The sequence below is a fragment of the Procambarus clarkii genome, chromosome 7 (genome assembly GCF_040958095.1).
Source record: "Procambarus clarkii isolate CNS0578487 chromosome 7, FALCON_Pclarkii_2.0, whole genome shotgun sequence".
NCBI lineage: Eukaryota > Metazoa > Arthropoda > Malacostraca > Decapoda > Cambaridae > Procambarus > Procambarus clarkii.
Genome location: NC_091156.1, coordinates 34,425,888 through 34,442,863, shown reverse-complemented (window position 1 = coordinate 34,442,863; position 16,976 = coordinate 34,425,888).

Below are 16,976 nucleotides of genomic sequence, written 5' to 3'. Positions count from 1 at the left end.
TCCGACCCTGGAACCTTACCACGACGAAAGGACCGCACAACCCCCCAGAGCTCCGAAGGGCTTACCTCCCGCACAAGACCCACACAATCCATACCCGACAACCCCGGTGCATAGTGTTGGAGGAAGGACTCCATCAACCCCTCATCCCCCGCAACCACCCCATACAAAGACTCTAATTCACCACGCACATAATGCAAAATCGCCCCCGTGTCCGACACAACCGAACCGTCCGGCCGATGAAGACCTGCCAACAAAACAGAGGCACGCCCCACCCGTTCCCTCCGCAGTAAAAACTGCGAGAGCTTCTCACCACACAACCGTTCCTCCACCCCAGCCCGCACACGTACCCCCTCAGCCATCTCCTCCCTCAGCCCACAAATGAGATCCTTACACACCGAGATCTCCCGAAACCTATCTAAACCCTGATTCAGCAACCCATACAGGCGAAATAACCGTGCCTGCAAGACCCTCAACAGACCAAACCTTCCCGACGCCTCCCGCTTCGCCACCACCCGAAAAAAGACCGACATTCCACCTTAGCCCACTCCCACCACTCCAGGACCGAGGGAAAAGTCCCCTTCCGAGCGGCCAAAACAGCCCACCGGGCCCGGAACTGGGCACACACAACAGGGCATTTCAGCAACCCACAATTCAGTTTCCACCAGCCACGGCCAACCCGCACCTGGCTGCGAATCCCCACCTGCAACACCACCATGCAACGGTCCGAGAACCCCACGGGAACCGTCTGCAACGAAAAAACCGAACCACCCCCAGTAGGCACGTAAAAACGATCAAGAAGAGAGCAAGCCCCACGCGAGAGAAAAGTGTACTCCAAAGGACCCCCTTGCAACACTGCCGCATCCCGAAACCTGCAACTCTTCAAGGTAGCAGTCAAAGCCGGCGAGATATTCGCTGGACGAAGACTATTGCTATCCCGCGGCGATGTAATACAATTAAAATCCCCCCCCAAAATCATCCCCCTCGTATCGTGCCGCAAAAAATGCAGCACATCACGGGAAAAGAAAACCTCCCGGTTCTGCCTCTGCGCCGCCCCAGATGGCGCGTACACATTCAAGAGAGAGACCTCAGACCCCAAAAAGGAGACCCGAACTAACAGCACCCGACCACCTTCGTCCATCTCCGTGTGAAGCACGGAAATCGGGGCCCGCTTAGAAAGCAGGATCAACGTACCTCCACGCAAGCCACGCGAAGGGTTTAACACCACCGTAAACCCCTCAGCCAACACATGTAACAACCCCACGTCCTGCACATTGTGCTCCTGCACAAAAGCCACATCCACCCTCCACTCACGCAGCATCGACACCAGGCCCAATTGCACAGCCATAGAACGCAACCCATTCACATTCAGCGAAGCACACGTTAATGTAGGATCCATCGGGAAAAGAGATAAACCCTATCTAACCACAAAACCGTCATACCGGTCCGGCCGACACCCCGCGTACGGAAGCAGTAGCAGCCGCCACCGGGTTCCCAGGCGACGGAGACGCACTCCCCACAGGGGGGGGGAGGCCAGAGTCCTTCCGGAGCTTCACCACAAGGCCGCGATCAGCACTGCCACAGTCCCCCGGATCCACTACCGCCCACTCCGGGCCCCGTACCCCAGGGGACCCACATACGAGATCACCAGGAGGGTCCACAACACACCCTCCACCACCCGGCACCGACGGGTCTACTACAGACACCGTCACACCCTCACCATCACCGACACTCGCATCAGGCTCTAACCTCCGCACCGAAGGCCCTCGGTCCCCGGAGCGACCACTCCTGTTCGTCTTCCGGCGCTTCGTCAGAGAGCCAGGTTGACCCTGGACAGCAGTGGTGGAAGGACGACGAGAGGGGCGACCCCCTTCCAAGAACTCATCTGCTTCCAAGGGTTCCACACCAAGTGCACCAGAATCTGGCGCGACATCCTCCACCGGTGACAAAACAGGGCCACGCCCCACCGAAGCGCCAACATCGACGGCTATGGCAACTGGAGGCGGATGCACCTCCTCATGCGTGACCACCGCACTACCACCCACACCAGGGGGGTCCACAGACATCGGACCCGACACGTCAGCACCAGTGGGGCACACCGCACCCACAACGCCATCACCGGTAGGTGCAGGAGGAGGGTTCAACCCGGCAGGAGCATCCCCCAGGTCCACAAGGCCATGTAGAGGTGGAAAATCCTCTTCTCGGAAGACACTGACCAACCGGACGGTGCCATTACGGCAACCAGCAGCCAGGTGTCCAGCCATACCGCACCGAAAACATGTGCGCTCTTGTCCCGCATAAAAGCACTGCACCTTGAACCCCAGCAGCACCATCGACGACGGGATCGCCTTCCTCAGCTTCATGGTAACCGTGCGGATACCCATCAGGACGCCACGAAGACGGCCAGACTTCAGCACATTTGCCCGACAGGCGAGAACACTCCCATATCCTCCTAAGAACCGGCGGAGCAGGCTCTCTGGGAACTCAAACGGCAGCCCCCGCACCACCACAAAAGTCACTGGAACACACAAGTCCGTTACAGTAACCGTACCCGCCGCGCCAGGCAAAGGTACAGTACGCCCATCATACTTGTCGACCACATCCCGGTACACCACAGCGTCAGTCAGCTTAACCAAGGCCCGATGTTCCCCAGCCAGCTGCACACCACACACATCTGCAGGGTTGACACCCAGCACATCCAGGAGAGCAACCTCCAACAACGAGTAGTTCACCTGACCAGAGAAGGCCAGCCCAACCGTATCCACACGCCTTATAGGCGGCATGGGCAACGCCATCCCGCCGGCCCGCCAGGCCAGAGGCCCACAAAAAACGCCACCAGCTGTGTGCACGCCAAACGTCCAGGCAAGACTGAGGAGCGAATGTAAACAGAACCGCTCCGCACGGCTGCCAAACAGCCAGTCACAGTGTAATAAATTCATATGATTATTGTAACAGTATTATATACTCTTAAGATTACTGATTATATGGTTCTTAGTACTAAACTTTGTAAGTAGAGTTTTCACGAGAGTTCATGTGGATGCTTAGTTGATGTTTTGGTAGGACGTCTGCTTTGCTGGCGAGAGGCTAGGTAGTCGCGTGGGTGAGCTGCACGAGGGAGCCGTGCCGGCTTTGGGCTGTTTGGTCAAGACAAGGTAGGGGGGGAGATATGGGCATTTGAGTTTCCCTGCCCGCCATAGAGTCAGTCTGAGCAGGGGAGCAGGTGGACGAGGACGTGTCTGGGTGGAGGGGGGGGGAGTTTTCCCCCTCCACCCCCGTTAATTGCGGACGTTACCGTGTTGTCTAGCAGGGATGGCACTCCCGCCATCCCGGGTTGTGTCTAGGCCCAATTTTCGTGAATTTCGAGGGCCAACGAGGTACGGAAGGACCAGTAAAATAGCCTCAGAGACAGTGGGCACCCATGAGGCAGCTGGCAGAGCCTCATGGTGTAACAGGTGGTTTGAATATCCTGTCTAATGTAGAACTATTGACTATTGGTGGATTCAGGGCAGTGTAATTGTGGTAAGATTACAGGCCCCTGTGGGACTTTGAATTCCACCCTGTTGGTCCGCCCGGTGGTGACGCCGCCGGCCATTGTCACCCCAGTGTAGAGCAAGGCAGGCTCTGGTTTGATGGGGTTGTTAGTGATTCCCCATCCGCGTGTGTATGCCTGTGGGCATACACACGCGGTGCCCTGGCAGGCACATGGGTGCCTGCCAGCCCGAGGCACCCATGTACGCGGCCACCCTCAGGCCGCCCGCGGCCAACCACCTTGGCCAGCTGCCGGGGGGGGGGGGGGGGGCACCCTCCCAGGCCATCCGCGCGGCCAAACCCCCACCCCACCCCGCGCACCAGCTCAGCCGGGTGGGGTGCTATGACGTCATGCGCTACCCGTGGCCACCCCCAGGAGCCCACCCAGCCGCTCGGCCCACGCGCCGGCTACCCCAGGCTGCCCGCGCGCCGGCCACCACTACTACCACCCGCACCCCCCCCCCACCCTCAGCTCGCGGGGGGGGGGGCGCTGTGGGCCACGCAGTGGCCACATGCCTTGGCCACCTCCTTGGGCCACTTGACCACTTTCCCGGGACAGCCTAGGGCCACATCTTGTAGACGCATGAGGAGCAAGCTAAGTGTTGACAGCCAGTGAGGTAGTGACCTGGGAAATAAGTGTAATGAGGAGGTGTAGACGCGAGTACAATTATCATTGTGTACAGTGTGATGAGTACCGGTGGAAATTCCCGGTAAGAGTTGTCTCAGAACCTCGCCAGGCTAGGGAAGCAGCTGAGAGACAGCTGTCTGTAGCACGTCCAGGTGACTGGTAGGGCGGTACCTGGAGATAGATGTTGTACACAGGACCACACTGTAGTTATATATATATGTATGTTATATATATATATATATATATATATATATATATATATATATATATATATATATATATATATATATATATATATATATATATATATATATATATATATATATATATGTCGTACCTAATAGCCAGAACGCACTTCTCAGCCAACTATGCATGGCCCAATTTGCCTAATAAGCCAAGTTTTCATGAATTAATGTTTTTTCGACTACCTAACCTACCTAACCTAACCTAACTTTTTCTGCTACCTAACCTAACCTAACTTTTTCTGCTACCTAACCTAACCTAACCGATAGAGATAGGTTAGGTTAGGTTAGGTAGGGTTGGTTAGGTTCGGTCATATATCTACGTTAATTTTAACTCCAATAAAAAAAAAATTGACCTCATACATAATGAAATGGGTAGCTTTATCATTTCATAAGAAAAAAATTAGAAAAAATATAATAATTCAGGAAAACTTGGCTTATTAGGCAAATCGGGCCTTGCATAGTAGGCTGAGAAGTGCGTTCTGGCTACTAGGTACGACATATATATATATATATATATATATATATATATATATATATATATATATATATATATATATATATATATATATATATATCTATATATATATATATATATATAGGCCCGATTTGCCTAATAAGCCAAGTTTTCATGAATTAATTGTTTTTCGACTACCTAACCTACCTAACCTAACCTAACCTAACATTTTCGGCTACCTAACCTAACCTAACCTAACCTATAAAGATAGGTTAGGTTTGGTTAGGTAGGGTTGGTTAGGTTCGGTCATATATCTACGTTAATTTTTACTCCAATAAAAAAAATTGACCTCATACGTAATGAAATGGGTAGTTTTATCATTTCATAAGAAAAAAATTAGAGAAAATATATTAATTCAGGAAAACTTAGCTTATTAGGCAAATCGGGCCTTGCATAGTAGGCCGAGAAGTGCATTCTGGCTACTAGGTACGACATATATATATATATATATATATATATATATATATATATATATATATATATATATATATATATATATATATATATATATATATATATATATATATATATATATATATATATATGTGTGTGTGTGTGTGTGTGTGTGTAGACTGACTCGAATATGTACCGGTCAGTGTAGAGATTTACCATATAAATGATCCAGCCTGTCGATTCTATATAATCGTTCAGACTGGATTAATGCCATAGAGTACCGTAATTGTATCATTAGAGGTAGGCAGGCCAGGTGGCAGGGATGTCAGTGGGTACCCCTGAGGTCTGTGTAGTTAGTTACATTTACCTGATGATATAATTTTCATTGATTATGTGAATGCCATTTCTATGTGTAAATTTACATGTTTATGTACTGTGTTGTGTGGTGAGTCAGTAGATGTTATTGCTGACTGATTGCCTAATGATGTCATTAGCAAGTGGGGTATGCTGACGGCATCATTATGTTGCAGGTTTGTGCAGTGTTGTTATCAGTTTATACGATATTATTGCTGCCCTGAGAACTGTGTTGAGGGTTTAAGGGACCTCTAGGATTATTCAGGGGAATTCACAGTGCTTAATGAGAGCAGGCAATTGATGGGTTAATTGCCTTGCTGAGGTAAGTGTGTGTTCACAGTAGTCCTTTGCAACGGTTGCAAGAAAAAGAGGGGGGGCAGTAATATTGGTATACTCTTGTGTGTTGCACAACCGTGTGTCATTATTGTGTGGGCACAGTAATTAGCGAGTTGCAGTAGCCGCAACCATATGTGGGCAGTGCATTTGTGTTGTTGCATGCCATTGTAGTGACCTACGTAACACTGGGGTTACTTTGTTTCTTTAAGTTGTGTTGAAGACTTAAGGATTCAGTGAGTTAATAATTGGGGAATTAACTGGATAAGGGGTGCACACTTATTGTGGAGTGAGTGAGGGCTGTTATCAGAGAGAACAGCGTTGAGCTTGAGTGAGATACGTGTCGGGAGCAATTAATTGTCCGTGTGACAACTAATTGACCACTCTAGCTAATTATTTAATTAGCCTTCTCATCATGAATTCACGTAGTGGGAGAGGATCTGTCAGTATTTGTGTTAACGTAATTTGCTCGAGACTAATTACCTTTCTGGGGTATAGCAATTAGTGGCTCAGGTTAATTAGTGGAGTAATTAACATCTGAGAGCTCCGATGACCCGGTAAAGCGAGGTCATGGAGCTAGCATAAATCGTTGTATTATTCATATCCTGTCTGAGGACAGTGGATTAGTGGCACATCTTGTTAATTAGAGGTAATTAACTCCTTTCCAGTGAATTCACAGTGCTTGATGAGACCTGCTTAGGCAGTGTGGAGTGAGACATATTTATGGATGATTAATTATCGGTCCTGGTGACAGTTAATTAATTGCTCAGAATTAATTAGGGAATTAATTAGGGTAATTAACACTCACTAGTAAATTTTTTTGACACAGACTGTTGAGAAGCTACCAAGTTAGGGTAGGCTTAGTTAACGTAACTCAATGGGGATGTAATTAGTGGTCCGTTTGACCTTAATTGAGGATTACTCACTGAATACTTGCTAGGAGTCAAGTGTGATGTAATATAAGTTTGAGTTATTGTTAACAAGAGAGACAAGTGTTAAGGATTAACGTAGAGTATCATCATGTTGTTGTCTAGTGTGAGACAATTGTTTGTGATTACTGTAGTACTTTGTTGCTGACTGCTGCGATCAGTCAATTAACGTAATTAATCACTTAAGGCAATTTCTTTTGGTTGTCGTCTAGTGACGAGAGTAGAGTAATCTAGGGATTTGTGGAGCTGTGTCCCAGAATCCCGCCTTGCCTGTCTTTGTTACTGTTTACAACAGGGCAACTTCTTGTAGGGAGTTGCAAAGAGTGTTCACACTGGGTTGTGATAGGGGAGGGGGTCACTGTTGGACTACCCGCCTAGTTACGTGGGTCTCTCCTGGGGGCGGGAGGACCCCTAAGCTTGTGATTATAGTAGCTGTCAGGGAAACCAAGGCACTATTGATTGCATGCTTGTGTCTTCAGTGGATATCCTTCATTTGTTCAGTTAGTTCATGTTGTCAGCCCGAAGTGTTAGCAAGATGAAGCCTGCTGTCACTTCTCGAGGGGCTGTTGAATAGCTGTGTTGCAAATGCCACTTGATGTACAATAACGTAACCATTCGCTGTGGTGTAACTTAGACTGTGATATTTTTCTTTGATTTGCAATATTGCGTCATCAGTGGGCACACCTGTGTTCAGGTTAGTTCAGTATGCAGCCTCACAGCAAGGGTTGCTATTTAGCAGTTTGTTATCGTGCCACTGGATGGACATTAACGTAACGTAAACTCGGTAATGTAGTAGTTAGTCTCTTGTTATTAATAAATTGTTATGTTATAGAAAATGGTCTTTGATGTCAACCCTTCAATCATATTATTCCACCATATTTCTGCATATTATTATTAAATGTTGTTGTGATCTTGATATGACGGCTGTTCTTGGGAATTCGAATTCCAATTCATAGCACCACATCAAATATAAATATTTGATTGTGAGAACCCGTCTGTTACCCTTTATTAGTTTTAACGTCCTGTTTAACTAGGAGGAGCCAGCGGCCTATTGTGGACAGGTTTTCACCCTTGGTGGTGGAGGCCTGGCGGTTTGCTCCCGCTTTTCCTTTTTCTATTGGACTCATGCTTAACTGCCGTGAGCAGACTTTAAACTTGTAGTCCACCTCCTAAGGGAGGTAGGCGTAGAAAAAAATCTCACACACACTGTTGAATAGTATTACTGCAAAAAACTAAGAAAAAATCAGAGACATAAAAATAATTAAGTGATAATATCTTTGTGGCAACTCCCACCCGTCAGCGCGGGTGACACTGACCGGCTCGTAATTTGATCTCCATAACACTTCATCCAAGAGAATTATAGAGCTGAATTTGCTCCTGTCACTATGGTCTTAACAATAACTGACCTTCACCACCACTGATGCTCCTGGCTCACTTTGTCCAGATGTCAGTAAGTGATAGAAGGGTCACATTTACTCTATTATGATACTAATAATAAAGTTAATTCAAATGAGATGTTTTTATGATGTATTAAGTCCAAAGACTACTGTATTTAAGAATAATTCCCAACAGAATAGCTGGTGAATTTATAGTACTATGTGGTAATGATATCCCGTTTTCTATTGATGGAAAATTCCACTACAAGCTACATTTTCTATGGGTTAACTTGTGTATACAATGGCAGCAATATTATCTGACTGTTTTATGTAATATTAGTAAATGGTGTCGGGTTTTCTGACATAATTCCCCGGGGGGTGGGGGATGCTCACGGGTCAAAGTCCTATTTAGAACAGATGAATACCGATACTCTTCCTTCGAATTATTAGATTAATTTGATGTTAATTGTTAGTAATCACACATTTGTGTGTCTGTTTGTACAGGACGGATGTCCCATACTCGAGTTGCAGGGGTTAGAAGTCTAATTCGATTTCATTTCCCTGTCAACTCTTGAAAGGCTAAACTTATAGGCTAAATACATATTATTTAACCCAGAAGACTGAATGTGATCAAGTACTATAGTCAAGTAGTATTCAGGGACTGCAGTGAGATCAGTGACATTAGATACAACTTGAAGTTTGTTCAAGTAACTGGTAACTGATATATAAACACTGAGGCCCATGGAATTCATCTTGATTAAATAATAAATGTATGATAATCAGTCGTTAGATTTAATGGGGTTTAATTTAGTTAGTTGATTCAGAGGATTGAATAGTCCATCATTAAAGTCAAGTATGGTTCTGAGACTGCAGTGGGTTCAGTGACATTGGTCGCAGTGACTTGTAGCTGTTTAGGCTACTGTTCACTGATTTGCCACTGAGGCCTCATGAACTCATCTTCAGTTTTAAATGATGATATTAACATCAACCTCTGTTACTATAGTCAGCTGTAATCTCCTTAGTATAATGCTACTGGAGAAATACAATCAGCTGACAAATTTAGATTTCTACTAGTATTGTTTATCTGCAGCCATAGGTCTCCTCAGGCTTAATACTGGGCCTGAGAGTAATTTGCCTCCTGCAGAATTTAGCATGGTTATGTCCTGATATTTAGTAGGGCTACCAATGAATCGATGGTAGTAATCTGTACCTACAAGGATACCGATGTCGGTGAGGTGATCAGACTTAATATTATCTGCCAATTTTATTCCCCTATTTCTCATGAATTTGACTGTTGCTCTCAGAGCTTGTACTTGTAGGTGTGCTGGTATTTTGTTCACCACACTGGCTTGTACTTGACAGACGTACCTGCCTAAACGTACTGATGGTTGTACCACCTGGTAGACTTGAGGTCCTGTATGTTAGAAACCCTGAGATGTTGATTGTCGTCTGGGCTACAGGCCTTAATTGTAGTTCATCTGCCAACCTTTTAGTGACATATGTTCTCTGGGACCCTTGGTCAAACAACCCATGGGTGCGGACCTTAGCCCTCTTATTCTGCATGGTCATTTGGGCAGTAGGCAAATTTGCTTTACTTTTGGACTCTGCCGATTGAACACTAATTTTCTCTCGCACCTTGCACAACTGTACTGTGGTGGGAATCCTATCTTCCACCTTGGGTCTTGAATAGGTTAACTTCGTATGTTTGCACAGTGCTGCATGGTGCTTACCTCTTCTACACCTGTTGCAGGTGTTGAATTTTGTATCACAATAGTCTATGTTGTGTGACTTGAGACACCTTGAACATCTCCCTAATTCCTGGAGTCGCTTAATACGAGTGTCTCTGTCTGGATAATTAGCACAACGATATGTTGAATGTTTCTTTTTGCAGAACATACATATCCCCCAGCCTACTGCACGTTTGGAAGTTACCGGTTTGGGTGAACTAGTAACAGTAGGCTTGGAGGATTCTGCTGCATTGTCAGATTTTCTGAACCTTGATGTTAGAGTAATTGACTGATGTTTATTTGGGGAAGTTGTTTTACCCTTTAATTGACTATTATTTTCTATTTCTAAAGGCTTGCATGAGGCTTTAACTTCCTCATTTGCACGTCGTTTGTTTATGATGGAATGTAAACCTTCAGTGATGTCCTGTACTGTCAGGATGGTGTTATGTTGATGTGCCTATAATTCATCTAGTATGTCGCTGGACAATTTTCGTTGAAGGACTACTTTGGTCATCCACTCACTAGTGGTTATATCAACCTTAAGACTGAATGTTCTTAGTAGGGACTCAAATTCCATGCTGACGGATTGTAATGAGTCAGCAGTCTGTTCAGGTTGAGGTAAGTCCAGCAATTGGAGTATAAGCTGTATGACAGTTTTCTCATTGCCAGCATTATCCCTACTGGCAAGCTGCTTAAGCCTTGTTGGGCTTATACTTGGGTTGCTCATAATGCTGAACAAGTACTTATGGTAGCATAGGGTAAAATTCTGCAATCACTAGGCTATAATCCTACCTCTACTAGAGGTTAGCACTTCAAATTAATACACATTATATATATATAATCATACACACTAATGATTTGAGTGATAAACCAGTGCCACTGGAAGTACCTTTAGGTTAGCTCCTCAATTATCACCCTAGAATGCTAAAGACACTAAATTAATCACTCAAAAGGTGCAATGATTATAAGTAAATTATTATATAAACACAGCTCAACTTGAACTGTTAATAATTACACCCAAAATAGGGTCTGTACCATTCATTAATGGTGCTAGGTTGTTCAATATAGTACAACTAGACGATGATAATAAATGGGACTAGTATGAACAATAAATAGTTCAACTAGTCAATGGTAATAGAGGACTAGGTTATCTATAAACAATAGTCAATGTATATCCTACCCAGTTGTGGGTTGGCAATTAGTAAATATTGTATTGTGAAACTAGTGCAATATATATTAAATAATTCTCATCTAAGAGAAATAATATACACAATTATTGATGACAGCCTCTTAATTAGCCTTTATTAAACTTCTAGTATTATCTAGAAGTATTAAATATTATTAGTGCCCTCGCAAAATTAACACCACAAATTCGTGGATAATCTTGTGAGAGCACAGCCACTAATTTGGCTGGCTTTAAAATAAGCGCTGTCACTTAATAATAATAATAATAATAATAATTTTTATTTAGGTAAGGTACATACATAAAGAGATTTTACAAAGTTTGTTGGCTTTATAGATAGAGCTAGTACATACAATGCCTAAAGCCACTATTACGCAAAGCGTTTCGGGCAGGCTTATACTTCACAGAATAACACTCCACCAATTGGTGGTTGACCATAAAACCGCTGATGAGGCTGGGCTGAGGGGTTCTGGAGCTCGCTCACGGCTACGCGGCCGGTTTTTGACTGGCGATGTATTGTTATTGTATAAATCGCACTAGTACCAGTATATTTAATGAATCCACTGGTTAACTCTGATTCATCCCATACAAAGATGACCAAATAGTCAGTCATCCGGCTCGAAGATGACTATATAATGTGAGAACCAACCTGTGAGATTTATATTTATTTCGTTTATATGAATTTATATATAATTTATATTTACGTTAATGTATATATTTCGATAGCAATTTGTATGATATTTAGCGGACTGTATTTCTGCAAATTCTCACAAATTGATCCTTACACATTAGGAGGGGTATATATTAAATTGATATATATGCAGCCAATCAAACTACAGTATTAAACTACATATATTAGTCAATAAAATTGGAGGTGCCTTATTTTATTGTATGGTAGGCTTAGTCCACCAGGTATAACTAGGATGTAGACACCAAATTATCCTCAAGGCTAGCTTCCATCACCCTTAAGTAACTGATGTAGCAAGATTAATTCTTGCTTCCTCTTCTTGTTCCTGTCAAAGGGCACTAGCTGTAAAGCCAGAATCCTAATATATGACTGTTATATCAGATGAAACATTTATATATTATTAGATTAGGACCAGGGACTAATTACCTGTGTTTAGTGGTTTGTCTAGCGTCCATTCCGGTTCGCCCTATATCTACTTAACATTAACTGGCCAGAAATGCTTAGATAAACGGGTTTCGGTAAGACACTTCCCTTGTTTATATTGACTGGGTGTTGATGATGGTAGAGCACTAATTTTAATCTCCATAACACTTCGTCCAAGAGAATTGTGGGAGTTGCATTTGCTCCTGCCACTATGGTCTTAACAACAATGGCTGACCTCCCTCACCACTGACGCTCCTGGCTTACTTTGTCCTGATGTCAATATGTGATAGAAGGGTCACACTTACTCTATTATGATACTAATAATTAAGTTAATTCAAATGAGATGTTTTTATGATGTAATGAGTCCAACGACTACCGTATTTAAGAATAATTCATAACAGAATAGCTGGTAAATTTATAGTACTATGTGGTAATGATATCCCTTTTTCTATTGACGGAAAATTCCACTACAAGCTACATTTTGTATGGGTTAACTTGTGTATTCACCTGCAGCAATATTCTCTGCCGGTTGTATGTAATATTAGTAAATGGTGTCGGGTTTCCCGACAGAGGGAGGCACAGGCATTGGCGAGAGAGACACGGCATAAGTAAGGCAAGAGTGAACAAATCCACAAGGGCCGTGACGAGGATTCGAACCTACGTCCGAGAGCATCCCAGACGCTGCCTTAATCGACTGAGCTATGACAAGGTATAAGAATTGCAACCAGAAATTCTACTAAATTTACTTGGATCCTGCAGCCACTCCGAGGCACAAACCAGGATATTACACAATTCCCCCATGCACTCGAACTATGTCAATAGGCCGTTCTACCTCTTCGCTATTAATTCACTACACACAGAAATCACAATAGCTTGATGCATCAAATGAACAATTGTCTGAAGTAAGGGCGAAGAGGTAGAACGGCCTATTGACATAGCTCGAGTGCATGGGGGAATTGTGTAATAACCTGGTTTGTGCCTCGGAGTGGCTGCAGGATACAACAAAGCCAGGACCAAGGTTCATGTTGGGTTGGTTGTGTATCAGAGTCAATTCTACAAGACGGAATCTATGAAGAGTTGAGGCAGGAAATTTTATTTTAGAAGATGACTAAGTAGGATGATTAGAGTCTCTAACATGACAGAAGAGAGAATTGTTTGTGTCTGCAGACCTAACACTTCTTTTGTGTTCCTTAAGTCTGTCATTTATTGTACGGCCAGTTTCCCCAAAGTACTGGAGTGGACAAGACGAACAGGAAATAGAGTAGACACCAGCAGCATTAATAGCAGGAGGAGCATGTGAACCAGATTACTATGAAGAGTGTTAAGTTTGTCGAAAGGCGAGCTTTATGTCCAGATGACGAAAGGTATTCATGAGATTTTTTAGTTCAAGTATGAAGGGAAGGCAGAGCAGTGCTAATAGTGTTGGAAATAGGTTTGGGATGAAAGAAATTTAGCTTGAGAATAGGCACTGTTGATGAGAGATATGGTATCAGGGTAAAGTCGTCCAAGGTAAAGGAGAATATCCTAAAGGAGTTGCAAACCAGGAGTGAAGTGGGAGAGCAAGTATCTCAAAAGGGAGCTGTAGACATGAAAGAAGATAATGTGAGAGATGAAGTAAGGTTGCTGGGGTTAAACATGTGTAATAGGAATCTGCAGTAGCAGAAGTAGCCGGAATAGAAGCTTGGAAAGGTACAATTTGAGTTTCAGATGCAACAAGAGCGTGAAAAGAGGCAGTTCCAATTGGAGAAACTGAGGCTAGAACTGCAGATGAAAAATGTACAGGAATAAGAGAAAGCCGTACTAGAAAATGAAAAAGAAATAGAGAAATCAAACTAGAGGTACAGAAAAAAAGAGAAGAACAGACTACGAGAGTTGGTTTAGAACAATAGAAAGAAATGAAGCCTGAAATTGAACAAGAGAAAACTATACGAATGGAGATAGAAGCAAATAGAGCTTTAATAGAGAAGAGGATTGAACATGGGGTTACCCAGAGGCAACACCCATGTGTTGCATACACGCGCCCACACACACACACGGGTGTGTGTGTGTGCGTGTGGATATAGGAAAATGGATATAGGAAAGTGAGCTTCAAGGTAATGTACTCAAACATCGATGGGATTACCAACAAAGCAAGTGAACTGGCAGAAAGGGCACAGGAAGAAAACCTAGATGTAATAGGACTCACAGAAACAAAATTGTCAGGAGTCATAACAAATTCTGTGTTTCCAAAGGACTTTTATAAAGTAAGAAAAGAGAGAGACGGGAGAGGAGGAGGAGGAGGAGTGGCTCTGCTGATAAGGAAGGACTGGAGCTTTGAAGAGATGGAAATTCCGGGCTGCAACGGATTCAGAGATTACATAACAGGAACTATGACAATGGGTGGACCTAAGATAATAGTGGCAGCCATTTACAACCCTCCATTAAATGACAGAAGACCCAGACAAGAGTTTGACAGAAACAGCATGGCTACCATTAACATAATATAGAGAGCAGCTTCAGTTGCCTGCTAGAATGGATCCAGACTCTTAATCATTGGCGATTTTAACCATGGAAAGATAGACTGGGAGAATGGGGGACCCACATGGAGGTGAAGACACATGGAGATCTAAACTTTTGGAAGTGTGTACAAGGAACTTTCTGAGCCAACATGTCAAGGGACCTACAAGAATGAGAGGAAATGATGAACCAGCTAGACTTGACCTGATATTCACCTTAAATGACTCAGAAATAAGGGAAGTCAAATATGAAGCCCCCATTGGAATGAGTGACCACAGTGTATTGATATTTGAGTATCTGGTAGAAGTAGGGATAACCTATCCAAGGATGGGATTGGAAGGAAAAAGACTAATTTACCGAAGAGGAAAATATGACAAGATGAGGAACTTCCTAAGTTCCATGGGAATACCATGGGGAAACAGAACTCAGTGAAAAGATTGTACAGGATATGATGGATTATGTCACTCAGAAGTGTCAGGAGGCTGCAGACAGGTTTATCCCAGTCCAAAAAGTGAAAAATGAAAAGCAACAGAAGAATCCGTGGTTCAACCAGGAATGTGCAGCAGCGAAGCAATTAAGTAAAAGAACATGGCGAAACTACAGGAACAACCGAACACCAGAGAGCAGGGAGAGATACCAGAGGGCCAGAAATGAGTACATCAGAGTGTGGAGAGAGAAGCAGAGAGACAGTACGAAAATGACATCGCGAGTAAAGCTAAGACCCAACCAAAAATGCTCCACAGCCACATCAGGAGGAAAAACAGCAGTTAAGGAACAAGTGATGAAACTGAGAAAAGGGGAGAACAGATACACAGAGAACAATAAAGAGGTGTGTGAAGAACTCAACAAGATATTCCAGGAGGCCTTCACAATAGAATAAGGAGAGGTCCCTGCACTAAATGAGGAGGCAAACCGAACAACCTTGGAGGAAATTTACCTCACCAGTGATGAGGTCAAAAGGAATCTGTTGGAGCTGAATGTGTCAAAGGCTGTTGGGCCTGAGAGAATCTCACCGTGGATTCTAAGAGAAGGTGCAGAAGCACTAAGTGTGCCACTCTCTATGGTGTATAACAGGTCACTGGAAACGGGAGACCTTCCGGAAAGCTGGAAGACAGCTAATGTAGTTCCAATTTACAAAAAGGGTGACAGGCAAAAGGCACTGAACTACAGGCCAGTTTCCCTAACTTGTATAACATGCAAGGTGATGGAGAAGATTGTGAGGAAAAGGCTCGTAGAGTATCTGGAGGGAAACAGCTTTGTAACACACCACCAGCATGGGTTCAGAGATGATAAATCGTGCCTCACAGGCCTAATAGAATTCTATGACCAAGCAACACAAATTAGGCAGGAAAGAGAAGGGTGGACAGACTGCATTTTCTTGGACTGCCAGAAAGCCTTTGACACAGTACCTCACAAAAGGCTGTTACAAAAGTTGGAGCAGCAGGCAGGAGTAAAAGGTAAGGTACTCCAGTGGATAAGGGAGTATCTAAGCAATAGGAAACAGCGAGTAACGGTGAGGGGGGAGGCATCAGAGTGGCGAGATGTCACCAGTGGGGTTCCACAGGGCTCTGTACTCGGACCCATCCTGTTCCTTGTATATGCAAACGACCTTCCAGAGGGTATAGACTCACTCCTCTCAATGTATGCTGATAATACAAAAATTATGAGAAGAATCAAAACATATGAAGATAGACAGAGACTACAGGACGACCTGGACAAAATGGAGGAAATGGTCTAGAAAATGGCTGCTAAAGTTCAACTCAGGAAAGTGTAAAGCAATGAAATTAGGCGAAGGGAGCAGAAGGCTGAACACAAGGTACCTTCTGGGAGGTAAAATCCTGCAGGAGTCAAATAGAGAGAAAGATCTGGGGGGTCGATATCACACCGAACATGTCCCAAGAGGCCCACATCAAAAGGATATCATCAGCGGCATATGCTAGACTGGCCAATATTAGAACTGCCTTTAGAAACTTGTGTAAGGAATCGTTCAGGACCCTGTATACCGCTTCTGTAAGACCAATCCTCTAGTATGCAGCTCCAGCCTGGAGTCCATACCTAATTCAACACAAAACGAAGTCAGAGAAGATTCAGCGGTATGTCACCAGGCTCGTCCCGGAACTGAGGGGAATGAGTTACGAGGAAAGGCTAAGGGAGCTGAACCT